Raw genomic sequence first — 26,753 nt, 5'->3', positions numbered from 1 at the left:
TGACGCTAGGACGCATATTTATTAGGTTATAAAATGTATGAAAAAAAAACCGCGCTATTCCCAGGTATTCCCAGATCCCAGCCATGGTATTCCCAGGTATTCTCTGAAATACACATTTGGGCAGATAGATTTAATAATTCCCTACAAATTGGTATGCAAACTAATTGCAGATACTTGCAGATGGCTAAGATATTCGAATTTTTCATCAGACGGTTTTTAACCTAAAATCAGTTATATCTTATTAATTAGTGCATATAAAGCAAAACAGATTTCAGCAAAAATATTCCTCTTTTATGTGCAAAATATTTTCTAGAACATCGCATTGAGCTGTCTGTTGAAATAAACATGTTACAAGAAGAAATGTGATTTGAGGGGTCGTTTATAAGCAAAGGTCTATTGCTGAAAATGGGTAAAAGGTAGAAGTTTGATATCTTCACAAAAATTACTTGAAATTGGTTTATCTTTAATATTTTGAAACCAAAAAGGTAAAAAAAAGTTTACTCAAAAAGTTATTACTTAAATTGTTGTTTAAGTAACGCTTAAATATTGGACGACCCCTTCAAAATATGCATCAATTTTTTATTCAAAAAGTTGCCGAAGACCACATTGAGCTGAGACATGCTATTTAAGCGCAAATATTTTTGTCCCGAAATTTTAATTTCTGGCCCATAGTGCCTTGCCGTAAGACGTAGTAGTCCTACGTCGGGGGGGGAGGGGGACTGTGTGGACACATTTCTTTCAACTTTCCGCTCAATATCGGCGCGAAACGCTTCCGACGCTGTTTGTTTTATTATCTCTTTTAAATTATTTTATTCATATTTAATAGGTTCATTTTGTTTTGTGTGTGTATGCGTGTGTGTGTGTGTGTGTGTGTGTGTGTGTGTCTGTCTGCATGTCTGCGTCTGCCTCTGTGTGGTTTCTTACCCTTCGTTTCTTGCTTGCTTACTTGCTTGGGCGCTGGTTTTTCACGTCCACATTTTTTCTTCTTTCGTTCCTCTCGCTTCTTCTTATTCTTCTTCTTCGCTTTGTTTTAAATGTTGTTTTACGTTTCTTTTAATGTTTTAATTACCTTTGAAGACTAGATTAAACAATTTACTCTTAAATATTTTCTGCATTTTCTTGCTTTTTTTTTGCTTTGTTTTTTTTTTCTTCTTCTGCTTCTTCACTTTCTTGTTTCTCATGTTTAATATATAATTTAATATTAAATTTAATATTATGTGTATTCTGTGTTTGTGTGTATGCGTGTGTGTGTTCGGGGGTGTCTGGGCTGTCCGTTCGTCCGTCCGTATGTATGTGTGTGTATGTGTGAGGGAGGAGTCCTCCCTCTAAGTTGTTATTTGAGATTTTCTTTCTTTCCGTCGGTTTTACGTTACTAAAATAATGTTCATGAGTGTCCCTTCTGTTGGTATGGTGTTCATTAATGATTGCTATTTTAATCGTACTATGCGCTATAGTAGTATATGTAGTATGTCTCGCATTTTTGTTGTTGAGTGTCGGCGTGTCTGTATGTATTTGTTTGTGTGTGTGTGTGTGGGTGTGTGTGTGGGTGTGTGCTTGTCGGTTGCGGGTTAATGTTTTACCACAGTTTCGATTCGCACCATGATGTTTTTATTTTGCTATTACTTTCTTATATTCGTATGTCTATGACGATTGAGAGAGAGAAGGTATATGGTTGTGTGTGGTTTTTGCTTGTATGCTTGTTTAGTAGTAGTTTTACTTTTTTTTACTTTTCTCTAGTAGTAGTTGTAGTAGTAGTAGGCTTTGCTTTTGTTTTTCTTTTGTTGATTCCGATTTTGCTGGTTTCGTTCCACTTTTTTGTTGTTGTTGTAAGTATGTATGTGTTTGTGTTTGTGGTGTATGTTTTTGTGTGGTATTTCTCTAATCACTCCCATCGCGTACAGTAGTTTGCCACTTGATTTAAATAGCTAACTTCCATAATTCTGATTTCTATCTGAGTGTGTGTGTTTGTTTTTTCTTCTTTATTATATTTAAGTATTTTCATTCAAAGAGACAAAATACAAATACAAATGCACGCACTTTTACATATAAATATTTTCTTTTTTAGTGTTGTTATTTGTTTATATATGGTCACGTTTAAAAATAAAAAAATGCTAGATGTAATTTGTGTTTATATTTTTTTCTTCTTTCTTAACGATTCCACTTTCGCTTAAATTTGATTTAAAGTGTGTGTGTGTGTTTTTTTTCTTTCCTTTTCTTAATTCGTCAATAAATTCAATCTGGGTTTTTGCTTTTTTTTGCCTTCTTCTGTTTTGCAACTACACAACTGCTTCCACAAGCGTCAATTCGATCATCATCAAAGGGGTTTTTTTTTTCAAAGGAGAGAAAAGAGTTCTTCAATCGTAGTATATCGAGCTAATCTTTTGCGATAAACATCTGCTTGCTTTGTTTTGCTTAAGTATAATTAAGAGCGGCTATACTAGCGTTTGCGTTGTTGGATGTTGGCGGCGTATCTGTGTGTGTGTGTGTGTTTGTGAAAGATAGAAAGTGTGACTGAATGGGTGTTTGTTTGCGTGTGTGTGAATGTGTGTTCGTGTCAGTAGAATGAGCCGTCGCTTCGCCTACTTTGTTTACGTTTGGTGGTTGTTTATAGTTTTCTTCATTCCCTTTTTGTTTTCAACTGCATTTAATAACAAGTGATTCCATCTCGTGTACAATGACAAAAAATTAAAGAATTTAAAGATTCATATATGTATGCTATATGTAATATATTAAGAGATCGTTTGCTTTTACTTCAGCTTGGTTGGTTGGTTGCCGTTGATTTTTCTAACGCTTTAAGGGGCTTCTTTTTTTGCTTGTTTTACTTCGGCTTTGGGGGGGAAAAAGTCGATTTAAACGGGGGAAAAGTGCGAACATTGGAAAGTTGAATGGTGCGCTATTTGTTGATTTTTTGTTTGTTTTTTTTTGCACTACACTCTATGTTGTATGTATGTACGTTTTGCATTTTGCGATGCAATAATGTGGTTCAATGTTTTACATATCTCTTCCAGCCTCCGGCTTCGTTATCTAACACTCGATTAAGATTGAACTAACATTGTTTTTTTTTTCTTGGTCAGATATAGAGTCATCTCGTTTCTAGTGAAAACGCGTCGAAAGAATCACAAAACTCTCATCCTCGTTTGCAACGAAACATAACCTAACAAATGCGATTGCGCTATATTTTTCGATTTTTTCCTTTTGTTGTGTAGTTGATGTGAGTGTATGTGTGTGTGTGTGTGTCTGTCCGTATGTGTGCATGCGTAGGTAATTGGGTCGGTTTGGACGCAGTCTTGCTTCAACTGTCTTTTGTTGGCAGAAACTGATGCTATTTTTTGATCTTGGATTATAAGGAATTTGAGTCTATTATGTAACAACAAATTGCGAATGAGCACCGACTATGGACGGGATTCAGAAGGGGAGAAATTTAAACAATAACGACGTTTATCGTTTGGCACATTCTATACTGTTGCTGATTGTTATTGGTTTTCTCGTTTTTCTACTTTTCAGGAGCTGCTTTTTCGGTGGCGGTGACAAACGGAACTACGGTGTCTCGAGCGAACGTACCAACGAGCGCCGATTGATGCTCGGTAAATTGACACCAGAAAGGTGAGTCCATCCGGGATGGAATTTCTTCCTATCAAGTGCTTTTAAATAAAGTTCATTTATTTTCCAGGATGGATCAAGCGACCCGCCTGCGACCAGGTGAGTCCTTTCCTCGTCAGTTGTAGAAAAGCATCAATCAAGATTATCGAACGACGACGTTCCATTATTTATAATTTAAACTGAATTCGAACAGTCCGCGCTCGATGGTTCGTTGGACATGGAGGGGACCCTGCCTAACCTGCCTGTGTGGTGTCAAATGCATGTGCAAGCTTCATTTGGTCGGAGGAGCATTCTCTCTCTCTTTCTCTGTGGTCATTTAAAATTCAAATTATGTCTGCCTCGTTAAGTGTTCGTATGATTGTATGTATCTGTACAGGTACATGTATGTGTGCACGTTTGTGCCCTGTTCTATGTTTGTCTTCAATTAGGGGCGATCTCTTTCGGGCAAACTTATACACACTCACGTACGGTTGCTTTCTCCTTCTTCATATGCAATAATTCAACATGATAACACAAACAAAATAATGACTATAATGAATCGTACTCGGTCTGTCGGCACAACACACAACTGCTAACATTTCGATCGATCAGCCTCTGACGGTACGTTCTACCGCGAATCGTTGTTCTATTCCGATCCATATGCTTTGAGGATTTCGCTTACATTGTCCTATTTTTCGAGCTCAACCTTCTCTGCTGATGGTTGGTTCCTCCTTTCCCAGCTTACCACCTAAAAACTACTAACAAATTATTCTGAACTGACAAAACAACTGAGTGAAACCTGTATACAGGGGAAAAAAACAACATATTTTGCTAACACTGATCTGAAAGAGTTACTTGAAAACTTAACAACAATTCAACACAACTCATGTCCTTTTTTTCTCGTTCAATCACAAAAAGCAGCAAAGCAGATGACGATGATGAACGGTTGTTGTTTATCCGTTTCGCTGGCAACGACGCTTCGCGTCGTTAAAGAGCAACTGTCATCAAAGTGCATTCTTGTAGAATCTTCCAATTGTCGTTTCTTTTTTTTGTCATATCTAAACTGCTGTTCTAAGCTTTCCCAAGTGCTGTCCATCCTCTTCTGGTCAATTAATTTTAATTTCCCCGGTTTACGATTGGTGTATAGTTTAGGAACCCGTTGTTTTTTTCTTCTTCCGGTTTTCCACCAAACACCGTGACGGTTAATGGAATTCTCATGTCAATCAGCTGACCCCCGCACACAGCTTCTAAACCAGTTCTTTCGCACTAGTACTAGTGTACTATAGTAGTAGGCTGGGTGAATCGTTTCTTTTTTTCCCCGGTGAAGGTCAAACAGCAAACTTTTCCCTCCCCGTTAACCTGGCCCGGCTGGCAGGGTAGGAAGGCCATTCGATGCGCCGCCAGAAGGATTTTCGCAACAAAAGTAATACAGCACACCACTGCGTACCGTAGGACCGTCACCAACAACAATGGGGCGGGGATGTCGACACCTGAAAGTAGAGTAGAGAGAGACAGAGAAAAGAATAATAGAAAATTGTTCGTTACTTTACTGCTGGCCTGCGTTGCTGACTTGCTAAACAAGGTCGTTTAGTCGGATGGGCAGAGGAAAAATACCACCACCACCACCATAAATCATGGTAGGGAAAACGTTCAAGGGCTGACACGCCGCAATGGCCGCCATCATCAGCAGCAGGTACATCAGCAGTGTAATTACCATAATTTGCAGCGTTGCATAACTGCCCAGGATTTCTGCGCGAGTGAGTGTAATGGTCCTGAACTGACCTGAACGGGGTGTCCTAGCTTAAATGATTGGCCACGGCATGGTCACAATTGTGATGGAATTAACAGTAATATATATCCTGCCGGACTGCCAATTTTACGTTCTGTTTTCCTCAACTAAAGTAAGTCGTTTTACTATCAAAGTTTATACATAATGAAAATAATTGCCAACATTTGCAACGAAACATTCACGTTCAGGTACCGGTAACCCATCTCTAACGAGCAAACGTTAACCACCACGAGAACCCGAGAACGACATAACCTTCTCTAGATCGATCTCCGGCTGATCCGTCTAAAGCGCGGAAGCTCGCGACTGCGGAGCACGAATGTTACGACAGTTTTGTTCTGCTCAAAACTTCCCAGGATGCGACAGTCAAATTCGAAGGCCAGTCGCTTTTATCTTACAACTAGCTGACCCGACAAACTTCGTATTGCCACAAATTAACCTGTGTTGTACATAAATCATGAATCTCGGATGATCTTTGTCACTTCTCGAGTTTTGCAAGCCCCCCAGTGGGCGGCGCTTCCGACGGCGGGTCACCGGCAACACTCGCGACCGGCTCGTCCTAAATGATCTAGTGTTACTATAGATAGTTTTTGTGGTCTTGTTATTGATTAATGTTTTATGGAAGAGTCTCGAATTTCTCGAGTTGGATTAGTTTTTGAGTTTCGCAAAAATTTCTGTTTTATTTGTATGAGAGTCCATATCCCCCTACCACAGGGGTGAGAGGTCTCTAACTATCGTAAAATAAATTCAAGACTCCAAAATCTCCTACATGCTAAATTTGGTTCCATTTGCTTGATTAGTACTCAAATTATAAGGAAATTTGTATTTCATTTGTATGAGAGCCCACCCTCTTAAAAGGGAAAGGGGTCGTAATACACCACAGAAAAAAAATTCTGCCATCTAAAACTCTCACATGCCAAATTTGGTTCCATTTGCTTGATTAGTTCTAAAGTTATGAGCAAATTTGTATTTCGTTTGAATGGGAGTCCCCCCCCCCTCCTAAAAAGGTAAGAAGTCCTAATTCATCATGGGAAAAATGGTTGCCTCCAAAAACACCCACATGCCAAATATGGTTCCATTTGCTTGATTAGTTCTCGAATTATGAGGAAATTTGTATTTCATTTGTGTAGAAGCCCCCCCTCTTGAAGTGTGGAAGGATCCTAATTCACCGTAGAAAATATTTTTGCCTCCAAAAACCTCCACATGCCGAATTTGGTTCTATTTGCTTAATTAGTTCTCGAGTTATGGGGAAATTTGTATTTCATTTGTATTGGAGCCCCCCCTCCTAATGTGGGAAGAGGTCCTAATTCATCACAGAAAAAATTCTTGCCTCCAAAAACACCTACACGCCAAATTTGGTTCCATTTGCTGGATTAGTTCTCGAGTTATGAGGAAATTTGTATTTCGTTTGTATAGGACCCCCCCTTCTAAAGTGGGGAGGGGTCCCAATTCATCATTGAAAAAAAATTGTCTCCAAAAACACACACACGCCAAATTTGGTTCAATTCGCTTGATTAGTTCTCGAGTTATGAGGAAATTTGTATTTCATTTGTACAGGAGCCCCTCCTCTTAAAGTGGGGAGGGGTCCTAATTCACCATAGAAAATTTTCTTGCTCTCGAAAACCTTCACATGCCAAATTTGGTTGCATTTGCTTGATTAGTTCTCGAGTTATGAGGAAATTTGTATGGAAGTCCCCCCTCTTAAAGGGGAGAGGAGTTATAAATCCTCTTATAAAGAGGGGAGGGGTCTCAATTCACCATAGAATAAATTCTTGTCACCAAAAAAAACACCCACATGCCAAATGTTGTTCTATTTGCTTGATTAGTTCTCGAGTTAGGAGGAAATTTGTATTTCATTTGTACAGGAGCCCCCCCTCTTAGAGTGGGGAGGGGTCCTAATTCACCGTAGAAAATTTTCTTGCCCTCGAAAACCTTCACATGCCAAAGTTGGTTCCATTTGCTTGATTAGTTCTCGAGTTATGAGGAAATTTGTATGGAAGCCCCCCCTCTTAAAGGGGAGAGGAGTTACAATTCCCCTTATAAAGAGGGAGGGGTCTCAATTTACCATAGAATAAATTCTTGTCACCGAAAACACCCACATGCCAAATTTGGTTCTATTTGCTTGATTAGTTCTCGAGTTATGAGGAAATTTGTATTTCATTTGTATAGGAGCCCCCCCTCCTAAAGTGGGGAGAGGTTCTTATTCATCATAGAAAACATTCTTGCCTCCAAAAACACCTACATGCCAAATTTGGTTCCATTTGCTGGATTAGCTCTCGAGTTATAAGGAAATTTGTATTTCGTTTGTATAGGAGCCCCCCCCCCCTCTTAAAGTGGGAAGGGGTCCCAATTCATCATAGAAAAAAATTTTGTCTTCAAAAACACACACATACCAAATTTGGTTCCATTTGCTTGATTAGTTCTCGAGTTATGAGGAAATTGGTATTTCATTTGTACAGGAGCCCCCCCTCTTAAATTGAGGAGGGGTCCTAATTCAACATAGAAAATTTTCTTGCCCTCGAAAACCTTCACATGCCAAATTTGGTTCCGTTTGCTTGTTTAGTTCTCGAGTTATGAGGAAATTTGTGTGGAAACCCCCACTCTTAAAGGGGAGAGGAGTTATAATTCCCCTTATAAAGAGGGGAGGGGTCTCAAATTACCCTAGAATAAATTCTTGTCACCGAAAACACCCACATGCCAAATTTGGTTCTATTTGCTTGATTAGTTCTCGAGTTATGCAGAAATTTGTGTTTCATTTGTATGGGAGCCCCCCCTCTTAGTGGGGGGAGGGGTCTCTAACCATCACTAAAACCTTTCCTGGCCCCAAAAACCTCTACATGCAAATTTTCACGCCGATTGGTTCAGTAGCTTTTGATTCTATAAGGAACACAGGACAGACAGACAGACAGACAGACAGACAGACATACAGAAACCCTTCTTTATAGGTATAGATATAAACCCATTAAAACGATTTTGATCAAACAATGCGGGGCGGGTCAGAATGCCCCATGAGAAGTATGAATTTGCCACCCAAAGTGCTTGCAGTGGCAATAAAACGTTCGTCGATCTAGTAGTCCATGCGCGTGTCAACAAACGTCAAAGCGTCAAAGCTGCAGGTGTGTTTTATACCTACAAAATACCAAGAAAAAGCCTTTCGCGATAACTCAGCAAGGACCGCCCCAGCGGAGTTGGTTCTTTTCCGAAGTTATCGGAGCTAGGAAGCATCTCTCTCGTCGGTTTAATGGGTGTCCAGGGTGTTTAATAAAGTATACCCTGGAAACGAACCAGTATGGCCTAGGAGTGACAAGATCAGAGTGGAGTTTCTGTAGAAACCGATCCAGTGTTGACCGTTGCATTTCGAGTTCCTTCGAGAGATTTAAAACAGTGGTTAGTTGGCCCCGAATCGAGTCGAATGTGAATGCAGATGGGACTGGTTTCAGTACCGTAAATACCTAGTTGAATATGTTATTCGTGTTGGAAACCGTGTCTGAGATTATTTCGTTTTTATAGGTTGTAACCAAGGCTTTCAAAGTTTTGGCCAACAAAGAATCACGTGAAATAGTGAGAGCAATTCCGGCAGAAAGAGGTGTAAATACAACAGTCATAATGACCATATTTCCCCATCGGGGAATATACCACTACAATGATAGTTTTCCCCCGGAAACGCATGAATGAGGCTCTGAAGGTTAGAGGGATTTTAGACATCTGAGTCTTGTTTAACGAGAACGGTTGTAGCACAATGCACAACAAATACGTTCTCCATGTGAAGAAATAAAGTTCTCCATTTGGTTTGATCATTTTGCGGCGCACACAAAATCAACGGTCATATAGTCTCGGTTGCACTCCTGATCGCTGGCGAGCATTCATGCAACACCAAGGGTTTGAACGTGCTATAGGAAAGGCAAAGAAGAACCATATTCAGATTCTTTCAACGCCGCCTTATTACACCTCACCTAAGTTGCAGCCCCTGGACGTTCATGGGTCTGCTTAAGTCGAACTTAACTACAATAAGGCCCTCAAGAAGTTCCAAGCGGGAAATCCAAGAAAAGCTGTCACAATCTTCAACGTTAACGCTTTGATAAAGTGGCGCATACTCCGCAAATGCGTCCATCTTAAGTGATAAAAATGACTGACCGGATATATTCACAGAAAAAGATTTTGCAACCTCTGACTTCTTGAATACAGACCTTCCAGTGATATCGTGAATAATCCAGCCGAAACAACTATCTGAGCATAATCAACGATTCAATGATTCTGTGGATTCCGTTAATTGCGTATGTCATTTATGCAAATCAAAAAAGCTTCCCCTATCCGATGATGATCTTAATTTGCATGGACGGACTAGGCTTTGTGCGTAACAGGATTTTCATTACGCAGTGGAGTCCGCATCGTCAAGGAGCTGAAATGCTCAGTATACTACGTGAAGCGAACAAAGTGGCCATAATGGCCAAGGACTACGATAAACAGATACTGGAGAAAATCAACAATGGCCTATGTAGACATCAAAGAACCGCCCCCAACCCAAAATAGTGAAACAAGGTAATCGCACAATGAGACAAGTAGCGCAAGGAGATTGCAGCGGAAAACTACGGACTTCAAACCTTGCTTTACTCAGGTTAAAAGGGCAATCCAAAATACACAAACCACCCACGGAAAAGATTGCCAAGTTGTTTAACATTTAACAGCACACCGAGACCTTTGACATGGCCGACTCGTTGAATTGGAATTCCGTTGAGATTATAGTCGAAGCGTAACGGTTGATTTTCCCTCGTAAACGTATTCATAGAGCACTTAATTGGGTTAAGCAGCATACGATTCAGCTCGCACCAGTTAGCAAACATATCAAGTTGTTGTTGAAGAAATAGTGCCACGGTACCCAACAAACACCGAAGCTGAATTAAAATGCTACTGGTTTGGTCACAGCTGATTTAACTCTGAATACAGGTGGTAGACGCTGAATAAATTTAGGCAAAGGACTCAGTATTCTATAAGTGATTAAGCAGCGAACGAACGCGCTGTAAATCAGCTGCTTCACATAATAGTGTCACAAGCAGATTAGGCGCATCTTCAACCTCTCCGCAACCCGTCAATATTCTCAATAATTGTGCTATACTAGCTGAATAAACGATTTTTCATCTTGATAAACAAATCTCCCACGGAACATTTATGCGCTGATTAAATATTTTAGCAGTCATTATTATTCAGCCATAGCTGAATATGCATAGAATAAAATTTATGTAAACAATTCGACAATACTTATTCAGCCGAAATTGGAGAACTTATACAACCTATTTTGTTTGAGAAAGAAAGAACACTTGTTAAACAATTATACCGCCCTTTATATAACCTCTGTGCGTCTTGTTTTCAGCTTGGCGCAAATTGGTTATTTAAAAACACGCAAAAGCCTCTATTAAGCTCCATTGCAGCTTCGAAAGCAGCTCTAAGCAAGCCCGAAGCTTGATAAAGTCACCAAATTTACATGCTTAAGAGCTGAAAAAAAGTTTTTATATCTAAAACTAAACCATAGTTCAGCCAAAGGTAGAAAAAATTCAGCTATAAAAGCGTTTGATCAGCCTGAAATTGTTACTTGGGTAGCTGCTTTCATAGTTGCAATGGAGCTTAATAGAGGCTTTTGCGTGTTTTTAAATAACTAATTTGCGCAATGCTGTCAATTCTATTTTTAGAACGAGAAATAGTTTTGCAATGCTTTTCAGTCGCTTAATCAACGTCTCATCAATCTTTATGCAGCCAAAAAATAATCTATTTCGCCTATGACATGCAGGCTTCATCAGTATCTTTTTTCGAAAAATCTTGTACACTGGATCGCCTTAAACCAGCTCGTAAACAACAAGAGCAATTGCTGTTGGTTTAACGTGATCCAAGCTGCATAAAGTAAGCACTCGAATGGTGTTTGACCAAGCGATGTTTAAGCTACTTCAAGTTTTTCCAACCCAGCTTTCCTCCAAAGCTGATAAACAAGCTTAATAGCGGATTTTTCTGCTAAACAATCCGCTTCTAAACAGCCATAAACATAGAACCGTTTTACGGTTGCTTAAAGGTGTTAAAGTGGCTTTATAAACCAGTAGATGCTTTCATTAGGCTCATAGCTTTCAAACTACTTTAAAGCTACTTAAGGGTGTTTTAGTGGCTTTACAAACTAATACCAAGCTTTCGTTTGGTTCACAGCACACCTACTGTCATATCATAGAGTTTCGCAATTCGACTGGCAGCAAACATACGTCAGTTATCGACATTATCGACTGCTTCAAGTGTAAAGATATTTTCACTGTCTGTTCTGCAGATGCAGATGGGGCGGATCATACGATGAGTGCTTATGGATCAGAAGATGGCGGTTCAATTCCCGAAAGATGACGACATGCTATTTTAATTAGCTTGCCTATACGAATTCAAGTTATTCAAAATTTAAAACATAGCATACGATGCCATAGCAAAATAAATATGAAGCGTTCTATTCATTTTTAAATTTAAAAATAGATTATTTTTTGGCTGCATAAAGGTTGATGAGACGTTGATTAAGCGACTGAAAAAGCATTGCAATACTATTTCTCGTTCTAAAAATAGAATTGATAGCATTGCGCAAATTGGTTATTTAAAAACACGCAAAAGCCTCTATTAAGCTCCATTGCATTTTGGAGGCAGCTACCCAAGGAACAATTCTAGGCTGATCAAACATTTTTTAACTGAATTTATTCAACCTGTGGCCGAACTATGGTTTAGTATTGGAAATAAAAACCTTTTTTCAGCTCTTAAACATCTAAGTCAAGCTTCGAGCTTGTTAATAGCTGCTTTGAAGCTGTAATGTAGCTTAATAGAGGCTTTTGCGCGTTTTCAAATAACCAATTTGCGCAAAGCTGGAAACAAGGCACGCAGAGGCGATATAACTGCTTAACAAGTGTTTTTCCGTCTCGAATAAAATAGGTTGTATAAGTTCTCCAATTTCGGCTGAATAAGTATTGTACAGTTGTTTACATAAATTTTATTCTATGCATATTCAGCTATGGCTGAATAATTTTGGCTGCTAAAATGTTTATTCAGCGCATAAATGTTTCTTGGGTAGTGCTGTGGATTGCATTGAATAGCTTCAAACCATCCGCAAAGGCGAGTCATGGACATTTAGTGAACGGATTATATCGTTGAAATACAGAACAAACACTAGTGGACCCAGATGACTGCCTTGCGCATCCGGGCCGTAGTGGAGTCGTGGGGAACGAATCGGAGTCACCAATTTTTATACTCAGGATTCGTCCAGTTAAGTAAGATTCTAACCAGCTTAACAGATTGCCACATAAACCGTACCGATTCGATGTAGCGATTGCAATGCGGTGATTAACCGTGTCGAAGGCAGTGGACAGGTCTGTATGTACCGCATCCGTCCGTCACGTAGCTTGTGGAACAAGGTAGATTTGTGGTACAGGACCGTATAGGAATACTGGAAATCTTCCAGTGGAAAGAGATAGGCGAAACAAATGAGTCAAAGGTTGGAGCAAGCCAGAGATGCACTTTTTAATCAGCGTAGCCGGAATCCCGCCCGGACCAGGAGAACACGAATGCTTCAGTTTGGCGGCAGCGGCCAGAATCATATGGTTATCGATGTCAATCAAAGCGAAGGAGTGTGCAAGACGAGGAACATAGTTTTCGGCGTCCATTCATAGTTAATACGTCGATAATATTCACGAAGCAATAATGCATGGAAGATTTTTTCTCGAACGTCTTTGAACTTACGGAACGTAACGGTCAATCAATCCGCTCATGATGAATAAGAACTCGTTGACTACCGATTCGATACTGTTGCGATTTAAGACCCTCACCCAGTCAATGAATGTTATGTAGTTCGCTAACTAAGCTCTCATAGTCAGCTTGGCGACAGTTGAAATGAATACGAGTATGTGGATCAGAGTGCACAACACTGTGACGGTTAGCCATCGACAGAACGAGGGCTGGGTGACGAGGAACCAGCTTAACGAGAGGCGCAGGTGCGTTAGCTTGGGAGCGGTGTCGCTACAGAGATCGAGACAACGCCCATTCTTATTTACGTTGCTATTAATTTGCTGCACGGTTACCGTGTTGTATCCATCGAGAAGATCCAAAGCCGAGGTATGCAAGACAGAGTGATCTGGATCAGAATATAAAAAACTATCTCGGGAATGGCACCAATAAACACTCGGCAGATTGAAATCGCTCATCGGACGGCTTTGCTCTAGTAGTGATCGACAATGCATACTGAATATGTGTATCGATAAGTTTCTTGTCACGAACTCGATCCGGTGGAAAATAGATAACACAAGTAAATAGTTTGTGATCGGCTAATTGTACAGAGAGTCAAACTTGACCGAGGATGTTCCATGCAGCTTCATTGATAATGTGGGCTTTCAAACTGCGACGAACAGCTCTTCATGCTGATGTTGGGGCCGCGATCACAACAAGTAGCCAGATGGGGTGCGGTCATCGAACCAAGTCTCCGTAAGCGCGATGATGTCGAAGAAACCATCCGAAAATGCGAGCAAGTAGTTGTCCATGTTTGAATTCATACCGCCAGCGTTTTGATAATTGATAACATCGGGAACATAAAAAAATGGTATTTAACTTGTGCGAGAGTTAGTGTACTCCCGCAGTCCGGAATTAAAGCATTTGAATGAACTGCCGTGATGAAATATCTGGCTGCTGATGTTCTGGAATTGGCAGGAAATATGTTGCTCGTGACAACAAAACGACCAGAATTATCGTCACTTGCAGCTGGCCATCCGCAACGACGAATAGTCGAACAAATTGCTGTCCGGTGTCACCATTGCTCAGAGAGGTGTCCTTCCGAACATCTAAGCTGTTTCGTTGCTGCCTAAGAAGACGGAAAAGAAGGCTTAAGTTTCCAACATATCACGTCGAAACCCCGTTCTTTTAAGGACGAAATATCTGTTCATGAAGATTTAAGGAAATTTCGCTCACTGATTTTAATTCAATTTAGTTCGATTGATTCAAATTGTTCCTTTCATATCAAAAATTTTCTAACCGATCACCTCTCACGCTTCTGTTCGCTTGCAGCTGCCGGTAGAGTTGGGACCCTTTTCTAGGCCAAATATGTGAATGAAGATGTAATTAATTGATTGATGGCTGGAAATGACGTCATCAAAGGGGTAACGCGTTTTCTCGCTTATAATTGAGTAAATTCTTATTAGATTTTAGCGATATTCACATCAATTGGTCGGAAAATCATCTACGCATCGACTCCAATATGGAAAACTTTCAAGTGCATGCTATTGCAAAATTGCAGATAAGTCAAACCAAAGTTAGCTGAAACTAAACCCTAACCCACCGCAAATGCGTCAAAATGCATAGCAAACTATGGGTTTAATAAAATGCAATTGTTTTAGTGACATCTTTTCTTTTGCATCTTCATATAAGAATTTGTCCGTTCTTAAAAGAACGGCAATTCGGCAATTGATGAAACTTAGAAAACTTGGAACTTAGGGCTTTCCTCTCGGTTTTTTTTAGCAACACAAATCTATCCATCACCGTTGCTACAGTAATACGTAGCGTTATTTTTCTTTGGCAGCAAACGGTGAACGGCTCACTGGTAACTTTGCTCTTTTGTTCAGACTGAAATTGAAATCTTCCAGTTTATTCAACGTAGGTGATGGAATGACGGACTATGAAATATAGGAGGAACCGATTCTTGTCGCTTGCTCTGGTATATAACACATATATAACTCTCATCGGCATGTCTGGACGCGGCAAAGGAGGAAACATCAAGGGCAAGCGAAAGGCACGCTCGAGTCATGCAGGTCTGCATTTCCTGGTCGGTCACATTCACCCGCTGCTGAGGAAAGAAAACTATGCCGAGCAGAGCTGGAGCTCCTGTTTATTCAGTTTATCCAGCCGCGATGAAATATTTAGCCGAGGAAGTGCTTGATTTGGGAGAAAATGCGGCTCGCGACAACAAAAAGACCAGAATTCCGCAACTACGGTATCGTACCTGGTATCGGCACTAACGGTTTAGTCGGTGATATTTTAGATCGCATAGCTGTTGAGACTTCCCGGTTGGCTCGCTACAACACGGTGCCGGTTTGCAGTTTTCGGTACGGCAATTTACGGAAAAGAAAATAGTGAAATAGTGGTGTGTTATCGAACATTCAAGTCGATCTGTTGCCAACCAAAACAGAAGTCTAAGTTCCTAGCAATTGCTTCAATTACCAGAAACCCTCCTTTTGAGGACGAAAACGTTCTTATATGAAGATAAAAGAATTTTTCTTTACTTTACTGCTCTAGTGAATTTGTAGATAGTATTTCATGGAAGAGACTTATGTAGTCCTCTTGTTCTTGTTCAATTGTTCAAAATGTCCTTTTTGGCTCAAATCTCTTCCTGGCCTTTTCTCTGCTTTTTATTGTAATTTGTTATCTTGAGTTTATAGTGAGGTCGCATGATGGGGTTTGTTTGACTCAGAAGCTGGTCGCTTTCCTGTGTGTCTGGAACACTCCCAAAACTAGTTTCGTACAATTTCGAGTACCGACTTAAAGATGTCACATGTTGTATTCTAGCTAAATTCAAAAACTGATCCCCGTAGAGGTATCTGGAACATTCACGGACATGCTTAGATGTGGCCAATGTCGTCTTGAACATTTTATACGACTTTCAATAGTCTAGATTTGCAAATCCGTGTATTTATAGGTGTCCATTGATGGGTTTGTTGTGATTCAAGGTGCTTCTATGTCCAAGTCCCATATATTCCGAAACTTGTTCCCACTGTAACTTCGGAATCGTACATCCGATCCAAATTCTCCTCAATAGTGTTCTTCTAGGCCATAAAATCTTCCGTTTGGTAGTTGCTGCAGGCGATTCGGTCCAGGCATTTCCAAAAAACAGATGCTTATTGATATATTTTTACTACTGTTACTGTTTTGCGTTTATTTGTAATATGGGACTGACATAGTTTACAGGGGAACAAACATAAGTTTTTTGTTTGAAATATTGAAAGAACAGTTAATTTAAAGATGATTCCCAGGTTTTTCTCAAAAGTGGTGAAAAGTCAGATGGAACTGTTATGCATTTATGGGCAGTATACCAATGTACGAAAATTATCGTTATTGACTTTTAATAAATTCAGATCGTAAATATAGCCTAATGAAATGCACACAAATTTATATTCTGTCGTATTTGACGATAAGAAGTGATTGACCAGGGGCGGACTGGGAGCCAAAGGGCCCACCGGACCTTTGATATTAGGGGCCCCAGTTTGCAATATTCTCATGATAGTAAATTAACACAAAAAAAGACATCAACTCTAAAGACATCAGCGTTACAAGAACAGTAAATCGAATGAATATGGGCTCTATTTTGTAAGTCATGTCGTGCAACTCGACTCGACTCAGGCACTGTCGAGTGTCGAGTATCGGGAGAACGGGCAGCATAGCGGCTCGATGCTCGAAACAAAACAAACTCAGTCGTTATTAGAACCGAGTTACCAGCTTTTAGCATGTGCGTCATAGTAGCGGTTCACGGTACTTTAGTTTTGACGCATTTTTCTTCAACCCAATCTTCGCTGCTTTGAGTTTTAGTTTGTTCAGCCACCACCCCAGATTCTGTTCTATCGACAATATCCATTTTATTGGGAAAACAGACGAACTAACTAGATTTGCTGAAGATTGTGCCTGTGTGTTGAACAGCATGTTGAACAGCCCACATAAGGAACCATTACGTTGATAAAGTCCCCTGCGAGGTTAGAATGGCCATGATTTTACGGTCGAAGGTATCATACGCAACTTTGAAATCAATGAAATATTTGTCCGTTGAATTCTCTATTCATGGACTTTTTGGAGGATCTGCCGCAGCGTGAACATTTGATTTGATTTGCGTGATAAATGATATGATGTCAATAGTTCAATATATATGAGTAGCTTACTGCGTCTACACGTCAGAACAGAACAGTTCATAGTGCAGGCGATTCCCGTGCCGAGTTATAGCTATCCCTGGGATTCAACTCTTGGATTCTCCTAGAAGAATCATGCTTCTATAAGCAAGGTATTCTGTGCGAATCCTAGAATTTCTTCACACGATTTCAATGTGAGGAATGCCCGAGACTCTGCGCGAATCTTTTTGGTTCATCCTGGTAGAGCTGCGGAAAAAAGAACCCACCGTCTAAAAACGCCAGTACGAAGAGCACGTGCTCGCCAGTCCAGAGGAGAGGTTCGTCAGCAACGACACACGGAGTTTCCACAAAACGGTCAGGTGCAAGAATTTTGCCATGCCTGTGATGTGCAACGATAGTGCTGGCAACCTGCTTACTGACCAAACGACGGTAGCAGCCAGGTGGAAGAGTATTTTCACACGCTGTTGAATAGAGAAGTAAACACGAAGAACAGCAGCTACAGGATAAGAATTTTGAGCGAAGGCCAAGCTGTGGGGCCGCCAACACAGGAGGAGGCCAAAAGAGCAATCAGTGACCTGAAAAACGGTAAGGTTGCTGTAAAGGATGGTATCCTGGCTGAACTTCTAAAAACGGGGACCGAGCGCCACCTCATGGTCAGGAACAGAATATGGGAGGAAAATAAATATCGGAGGAGTGGTTGATTAGCCTCATTTCCCATAATTTTAAAAACGGACATCGACATGAGAGTAAAAACTATCGAGGCATTACGTTACTCAATTTTGCCTATAAGGTGCTCTCCCTATTCTGTGTTTTAGACTGACAAGGAAACATCACTATCGGTCACAGGCTTAGAGCTTAACCATATACACCATAGTGTAGTCCTGTCGATCTAGAACTTCACTGCACTGCTCGTATAGGTGTAGCCTATGGAACTTTTTTGAGAAAACTTAACTTGAAATTTATATGGGCATTTGACTTAATGGAGGCGTATGGTACATTGTGAATATCCGGAACGTTTAAGTAACAGATCAAAAAGAAAATGATACGGTTTGGAAAAGGATGATTTGATTACGCAACACGTCTTTCTGATATCCTTTTTTGTCCACCTGGAAGTGTTATTAAACTTTTCTCATATTGATAATACGTTAATTGCGGTTCAAGTTATTCGTTTACGATACATGACGGTATTTTCTCTCTATTCAACTAAATACGGTGGCATTATTGAGGCAAACGTTCAGAGATGTTTACAATAGTTTTGCTGCTGGATAACCGAAAAGCATTCTTCTTTACCTTTTCTTTGTTACGTATCATGTTGAATAAAACAGCAATTGGAAATTTGCAAATATACTCCAGCAAATCTGGTTTGATGGGCGGCGAAATTGCCAAGGAATGCATGAAGTAGGTTGCTGGACGTTGGGAACAACATTTCGATACATTGTTGAATGGTCAACAAGATGGAGCGCTCAACAGAAATAGGACAACGACTGAAGATGATGGACAAGCTGAGGATCGTTGGCGAATACCTGTGCGGTATCCGAAAGAGACGCTCCAAGACGAACCAAATGCTCACCTTGCGACAAATCCTCGATAAATTACGGGAATTCAACTTGCAGACTCACCATTTCTTTATAGACTGTAAGGCGGTGTACGGTTCAGTTAAACGCAATGAGCTGTGGCAAATTATGCTCAAACATGGTTTTCCAACAAAACTGATAAGGTTGAAACGTTCTATTGTTAATGGTTCCAATCAAGCATTAGGATAGCGGGTGAAACATCGGACTCATTTGTGACATTAGATGGTTTGAAGCAAGGTGACGGGCTATTGAGTTTGCTTTTCAACATTGTATTGGATGATCCTATTCGAAGGGCAGGCATGTGGAGAATCGGTACCATCTTCACGAAATCTCATATGCTCCTAGTGTTTGCGGACGACATCGGTATCATCGGTGTTAACCATAGAGCTGTGGAAACAGCGAATACGCGTCTTCAAGTGGAAGCTGCGCGCATGAGGCTTTTCATAAATCCTTCTAAAACAAAGTATATGCTGGCCCGTGGGTGTTGGAACTGCGGTGGTGATAGTTGGAGATACTTTTGAAGTGATCGACGAATTTGTTTACCTTGGTACGTTAATGGCAACAGGGCCTTTTATGGATTACGTAGCCAGCTGAAGTCCCGTAGGCTGCAACTCCGTACAAAACTCGCGCCCTATAAGACGCTAATTCTCCCGGTGGTACTCTACGGCCACAAACCGTGGAAATTGAAATAAAGCGGCCAACGAGCTCTTGTCGTTTTTGATCATTTTCGCGATCACTTCTTGGCGGCATATCAGACAAAAGAGTGTGGCGCAGGCGCATGAATCATGAAATCTACCAAGTAAACCAAGATGTGGATATTGTGAAGCGACTAAACCACGGCAGGCTAGAATGGGCTGGTCACGTAGCAAGGATGTTGGATGAGAGACCAACGAAAACAGACCACGTACCCGTTGGATGAGCGCTGTTGACGTAGCTACTAGAGCAACGGGTGTTAGGGGCTACTGGAGAGCGGCAGCCCAAGACTGAGAAATGTGGAGACGGCTCCTGAATTCGGCATGGATTCGATAAGTGGCTTGTCGCCAAAAAAGTCAAGTAAGTAAAGGATGAAGGAGGTGTTATTGGACATAGTTGAAGATTAATTTTAAAGATTAGTTTTAAAAATTAATTCGTGGTCCGGTTATAGGCAAATGATGGAGTAGCCGCAAATCGCTCAGAAAAAATTGAAAATCATTTTACTTCCGCCTGACTCAATCTCGGTTCTGTAAACGGCAGATATATACATTAATCGGCCATTTAAGGGGCAATTCTAGACATGCTTTGGTATCAAGGCTTGAAAGTTTTTATGGTATCATGGTATTCATGGTATCGGACCGACTTCATTGATGAACATCCATATGAATTTAATACCCCAGCGCAATTTTGTTCTGATTTTTCCAGATACGCAACATGCAAAAAACAATCTTGCACGAATTTTTGCTTTTTCAATTACATTTGTAGTTTCAATTCAGAACACCAAACATGCGTACCGGAATTAACGAGGAGAAAAGTTTAATAACACTTTCAGATGAACGAAAAAGGGATTTTAGAAAGGCTTGTTGCATAATCTAATTATCCTTTTTCAAGCAATATCATTTTCTTTTTGATCTGTCACTTAAACGTTTGGGATATTCACAATGTACCATGCGCCTCCATTAAGTCAAATGCCCATATAAATTTCAAGTTAAGTTTTCTCAAAAAAGTTTCATAGGCTACACCTATACGAGCAGTGCAGTGAAGTTCTAGATCGACAGGACTACACTATGGTGTATATGGTTAAGCTCTAAGCCTGTGACCGATAGTGATGTTTCCTTGTGAGTCCGTTAGCTGAGTTCTTCGTTGGCGAGTATCAAGCTGGTTTTCATGAGGGTCGCTTCACGATGGATCAGATATTTACCATGCGTCTAGTAACTGACGAGTTCCGGGAGTACAACTTGCAGACTCATCATATTTTTATGGATTTCAAGGCGGCATACGATTCAGTCAAACGAAATGAGCTGTAACAGTTAACGCTAGGACATGGTTTTCCCACAGGACTAATTACGTTGATTCGTGTGACGCTAGATGAGTAAAAATTATGAGTCAGAATAGCAGATGAGACCTCACGTGCTTTTTGATTTTGCGGATAACGTCGATATACCAAAATCAAAAGTAGAGCAGCGAAAGAAGCCTTTAGGTCATTTATTGAGAAATTGGGACTTACCATTAACACCGCCAAAACGAAGTACATGGCGTGGAAATCCAAATGGTGTTGGTGTCGAAGAGGAACTGAATATATTTTGGTATGCTCGTGACATGTGACAACGATGTAAGTCGCAAAATAAAACGACTAATTACAGCTGCGAATTGGCCTTTACGCAGGCATTATATTTTGTAGCTGAAGTCCCGTAGCTTGCAAATTCGCGTAAAACAGACGCTGTAGAGAACGCTAATCCTCTCGGTGGCCCTTTACGGACATGAATCATGGACGCTAAAAGAAGCTGATCGACGAATGCTTGGGGTTTTAGCGTAAAATTTGGCAAAAACCAAAATGGAGTGTAGCGCTGACGCATGAACCACGAGCTATCTTAAGAATGCAAATATGCTGTTATAATGAAGATAGCACAGTGTGGAAGTCTGCGCTGGATTGGTCACGTGTCTAGAAGGCCCGTCGAAAGAGGAGCCAAAATTATTGTAAGCAGAGAATCAAGAAGAGCATGCACGTTCAGCTGGTGTTCGAGAGGTTTGAAGAAAGGTAGGACCATAATTCATTCGGCGCAGGATCGATAACGGACCGTCGCCACTGAAGTAAACTGAGTATGGAACTTAAGCCGACAGTTCAATATTTATAAGTAGTCAAATAACTGCGGATGAAATACTAATTCTAATTTTAAATACTCAGAAATGAAGCTGGTAATATTTTCGGGGCTTGGACCCCAACAGCTCAACTTAAATGATTTCATGAATCATGGGGCCCCAGCAATCGAACATTCGTGAGTCATAGAAAAAGTTTACTTGAAAGAGAAATTTTGGAAAGTTCGGGGCCCCAACAGTCCCATTCGAAGCTGAATTTTCAATCATCAAATCGGTTGATTTCATAAATCATGGGGCCCCAGGAATTGAACATTCGTGAGTCGCAGAAAGAGTTTAGCTGGAATAAAAATTTTGGAAAATCTCATTTTGTGTAACAACGAAATTTTTACTGGGGCCCACCGGGCATTTGCCCGGTTGCCCGGTGGGCCAGTCCGCCCCTGTGATTGACCTACGACTTTCACTAAAAAATTGTATGGCATTATAAAACTAATCGCTTTGAGTCGGATTTTATCGCATACAAAGACTTATAAAGTTGAATTGTTAATATATATTTTGTATAGGTACTACAAATGGCCTCCAAATTAGTACGCATATGCTAGTTTTGTGTATCAGATACGATTTTCCAGGGTATATATAAGTACATATAACTCATTTGTTACTCTGATGTGCATATGAAAAATGTTTACTGGGTGGCTCGGATCCAGACGGCTCAAATATAACCAAAACTGATGCCGCTCATCGGCAACTGTTCTAATTGTACGCTGAATGAATCCGGTGCCACAAACTGCAACCGCAGAAGCATAGTCTTTAGCATTGTCCACTCGACTCCGCTTTGGTGTGGGTCGGCGAATCAATTTAAAGCACTTTTTTCCCCACCATTCTTCAGTATCGATTTCACGACTCAAAACCGCTCCCAATAAAAGTTCGCTTGAGCGAACACAACAGTCGGTAATTAGGTCAAAGCGTCTAGATTTTTACGCATCCGACCAGCAGAGTATCCTTTTGAGTATCCATTATCTGCTAAAAAGTAATTTAATCGTTAAGAGTTTCGCAAAAAAATGGTTTTCGGTTCACGAAATCAAATGAATCAATTGACAGTGCACCAAACCGATGAGCGAACACTTGGAATGCTGCCGCCACGCCCGTGAAACCGCCCGGTCATTATTCAAGATTACCATCAGCCAACTGAACATCAATTATCCGGTTTGTGTATTATTTCGCACTTGGGTGCCATTTGAAGTCATAATTGGATCATAGAATATTCATGGGGATGAATCTAATTGCTTCGGAAATATCGCCCGCACGGCTCGCCTCGTGCTCGATGTGCTGAGAATTAATCTTCACACTCGATAACAATACAAAATAGATTGAATCGAAGCTCACCGTTTTGCTCGTTGTTGAAAGTTGGAATTAGGCCACGGTGTCCTTCACGCTGCCTGCCGGGCTGCCAGGGTCCTGGGAAGGTGGTGGCAATCACACGCAAGCAGGCAGGCAGGCACTTCCGATTGTTGACCAGCAGCAGCAGCTCCTCGAGTCCTCGTACGTGCAGAATTGATTTTTCTCTCTTTCACTTTTCCGACCGACCGGTAAAGCTCGTTAATCATCCTTCCTTCCGCCGCTCGGCGGTCGGTGATGATAACAAAACACTCAACGGAACACTTTTCCGCACCGTTCCACCGTTCGCGCTGCTTCCTACTCAGTGTTAACTTATTTACTTCATCGATGGGGACGTCCGCCGTTCACTCAATCACTCGGGGCTGCCTCGTGGCCCCGCTGTGCTGCATAATCGAAGCTATTGACGAAGCGTCGACATTCCGCCAATATTTATCATGTTCAATCTGAGTTTGACACTTGATTCGTCCGTATAAAGCACGAAAGCACGCTACTCAGTCGTGAACGCCCAACCCACCGAGCAAAGCACTCGCCTGTGCTGTGCTTGTCCTTGTGCTGTGCCAGGCCAGTGTCTTCAGTTGTGCGGCGATGCGTTGCGTGTGTCATTCCGAGCGGTAGCACAAGCTATCGCCCGAAAAGAACAGCATTGCCTTGCCGGTCAGGGCCATTCTCTAATCAGCTCAAACAGTGCAGCACTCGTCGCTGATATCTTCGGCAAACGATGCAATCCGTCCGTCACAATAGGATCTCCTCTGGCTCTGGCTTCGTACGTACACGGTGTGAAACCGGATAAATCCCCACACTGCATGACAGCTGCGAGGACAGCAGTAGGTACGTTTCTCACGGTTCACAATCGCACTGCCGCCGGATAGAGGACACATCCATCTGTCCTTCCTGGACGGGGGTCTGGCTGGCTGGCTGGTTGGCCGGACCGGTGCCCTGTCGCACGTTGTACAGTTGAGTTGATTTAGTGGAATCGCGCGATAACGATTCCGGTTTGTGTGGGTGTGTTGAGCCGTTGAGTGTGGCGGAGGAGCCGCCTGGTGGAAAGGAAATGGAAAGCAATTGTATTCGACAGTTCGGCTCCATCCTGCTGCTGCACAAGGTCGTTCGTTTCGCCCTTTTTTTCGCTCTGTTTTGCAGTTAAATATTTTGACGCCCCGGTTAGCACACCCGGTAGGGTTTTGATGACCGATTTGATAAAGACACGAAATGGGAAACAGGGGGAAATCGAACGACGACCAACCGACCGTCAAGTGCGGTCTGCTGATTGGCATTATTTGGTGTTGTTTTCTTCTGTTTTCCGGTGTCCTTCGCTTCGGAGCCCGGGCGACCTCGCGGCGAACAATGGCGTTTAATACCTACTATCGGACAAAAAAAAAAGTTCAGTTCGCGCGCTGATGGCAGTTTTCCTTTTGTTTCCCTGATTATCTGTCCGGCTGCCCCGGTCTGGCTGTGGGTGTGGTGGGTGCGTTCCTGTGTGTATGTCCTTTTCTTTTTAAGCGAGAGTCATTTAATCTTCTGACTTGGGTTCTAGTTGTTTGCTTTGTTCCAGGCTTTTGGGATCGGTCACGGACGGAGGGTCCGGGATGGCAGGCAGCATAAGATACAAGTGCGGAAGATCAACCAACAATAAAACTTTATTTTTGCTTTGCTTCAGGACTTTTCTTCTTTCAATTGAAATGCCCACGGGATGATTGGAGCCTTGTTTGATTTGATAAATGGTGCTGCCAGGAAGTGGCGCAAGCCCTTGAAGATAAAAACCGAGAGCCGTTAGTCATAGCGAAACTTCAAACTGTAAGGCAAATCGAAGCTGGCGGCGAAAAAAAAATCTACCCACGCCAGTGACAGATCGCTTGTTGTGCGCAAATTACGCAACGGTTTCGTAATAGTGCAGTTCTTAGGTCAGTTTCATACTTGTGTCATAAATACGGTTGAATTCGATCGTTCGAAGCGTTATTTCCAGTAAAACTTGTGTTAATCATCAATGTGAAATGATTCAACAATGGTAGAAGAACGAACGGCCAACAGCTGAATCTTAGATCATCAAACAGGCTGCAAGTGCTAGTAACGGTCGAAAGTCTTGCTTCGAGTTCTGGTTTACTTTGAAGTTACAGAGTCCGACACTCCGGATGTGTAACCTTTTTAAACGCCGTAAATTATATTTGCAAAATGTTTCTTTTTGAAAGTACAGAAATTGTGCAGCGGCTCATTGATAATGTTCCTGGTCAGGAAGATGGCAGACAATCGTTGCGATAGTGTTTTACTTCGGGACCGTTATGGAAAGGTGGCATCTCCAGGCAAAACGGTAAACAATTCTGGTCAGCAATCACCTGGCAGTCTCGAAGATATTTTCGGTGCAATTCCACTCATGCATCCCCTGCGCAAGATGATCAATCGATCTCTGTGCGTGGAAACGTTAAAATGAACCGGTTCTCAAGAAACAGCCTGGGAGCGTCTGATTCATTCATACGCTGCGCTGGCTAACATCGTTTCGCTCCAACCGCTTTCTAATAGTACGTACAGCTTGGAGACTTCAAGTCTCAGGAGTTCCGGATTCAGTCAGGTGTACCGCAAGGTAGTAATTTGGGACCGCAGTTATTCTCGCTTTTTTTAATGACGTCTGCCTAGCGCATATCCACTTGGATGTCGGATTCTATATGGGTCATTCCACGCGAAGTGTCCGAGCCCCGTGTAATCGACCTTCACGAATTTGAACCCAATTTCGCCAGATTGGTCGTTTTCGGTCAGAAAGCAAAAATCGAAAAAATATAGTTAAGCACTCGGAGTTACTCGGAGATGGCTGAACCGATTCGACCGCTATTACTTTTGTTTGAAAGGTATTATTGCCTAGTATATCACTATTGAATGGTTTCGTGGTCTGACTTTTCGTTTGAAAGTTATAAGCAAAAATGTGAAAACTACGTGACACGGTTTTCTCCGGAACCACGCAACCAATTTTAACAATCTTAGTACCAAACGAAAACTCTTACTATTACTAAACATTTCGCCAAGCTTTATTGAAAACGGACAAGCAGTTTAAAAGTTAGCCTTGAAAAACCTGTTTTGACTAGGTACAAATGAACGCCTGTTTCTCAGAGATGACCAAACCGATTTACGCGCTATTAGTTTCGTTTGGCAGATAATTTAGTCGGATAGATCACTATTCAATGGTTTTTTGATTGGACGTTTAATTCGAAAGTTATGAGCAATCCAATACCCACACCAAAATTAACAATAATTTATGATTTTAACCAAGATAATTTACCTAATTTCAATTATTTTAATATAAAACGAGAGGTTTTCACACTACGAATATATATAAAAAATTTCATAAGAATTGGTTTTACCGGTCAAAAGATATTAACCCTCGAACACACGCGCCAACTTTTACAACACGGTTACTTACGCGCACAATAGCCCAAAACCAAAGAAAACGTGCGCATTGGAGTCTTGACTGGGAAAACTTGGTTTTAAGTTTATCGAACCTTTGGAAGAGTTTCTTAAAATTGAAAGCTCTATCGTCTGGTAGAATTTGAATTTTGATTAATCCCCCTAAAAGGGAAATAAAAAAATTATTTTCCTTCAGTTTCAATACAACACATTGATGTGTTCTGCAAACTTTTAGAACATATTATTACAAGAAATTTTGCTTAAGACAGTAACCTTCTATCTCTTCAGTGAAGATAGAAAAATCTTATTTATTGTATATGAATTTGTAAAACCAGTTTTTCTATTCTAACTATTTATGTA

At 41.2% G+C, this 26,753-nt stretch overlaps 1 protein-coding gene across 1 annotated transcript in view; it reads right to left on the bottom strand.

Moving 5' to 3' along the window:
* Positions 1-836: 836 nt before the first annotated feature.
* Positions 837-26,753, bottom strand: part of LOC128745378 (calcium/calmodulin-dependent protein kinase type II alpha chain) — a 71,158-nt gene continuing 45,241 nt past the window's right edge. The window contains exon 3 of the mRNA XM_053842439.1: positions 837-5,069. The gene's annotated coding sequence lies outside the window, so the exon portion shown is untranslated. The remainder of the gene's footprint in view (positions 5,070-26,753) is intronic.

Source organism: Sabethes cyaneus, chromosome 1 (genome assembly GCF_943734655.1).
Source record: "Sabethes cyaneus chromosome 1, idSabCyanKW18_F2, whole genome shotgun sequence".
NCBI classification, from domain to species: domain Eukaryota; kingdom Metazoa; phylum Arthropoda; class Insecta; order Diptera; family Culicidae; genus Sabethes; species Sabethes cyaneus.
The sequence above is the reverse complement of the archived record's forward strand: the minus strand, read 5'-3'. Positions and strand labels throughout refer to the sequence as shown.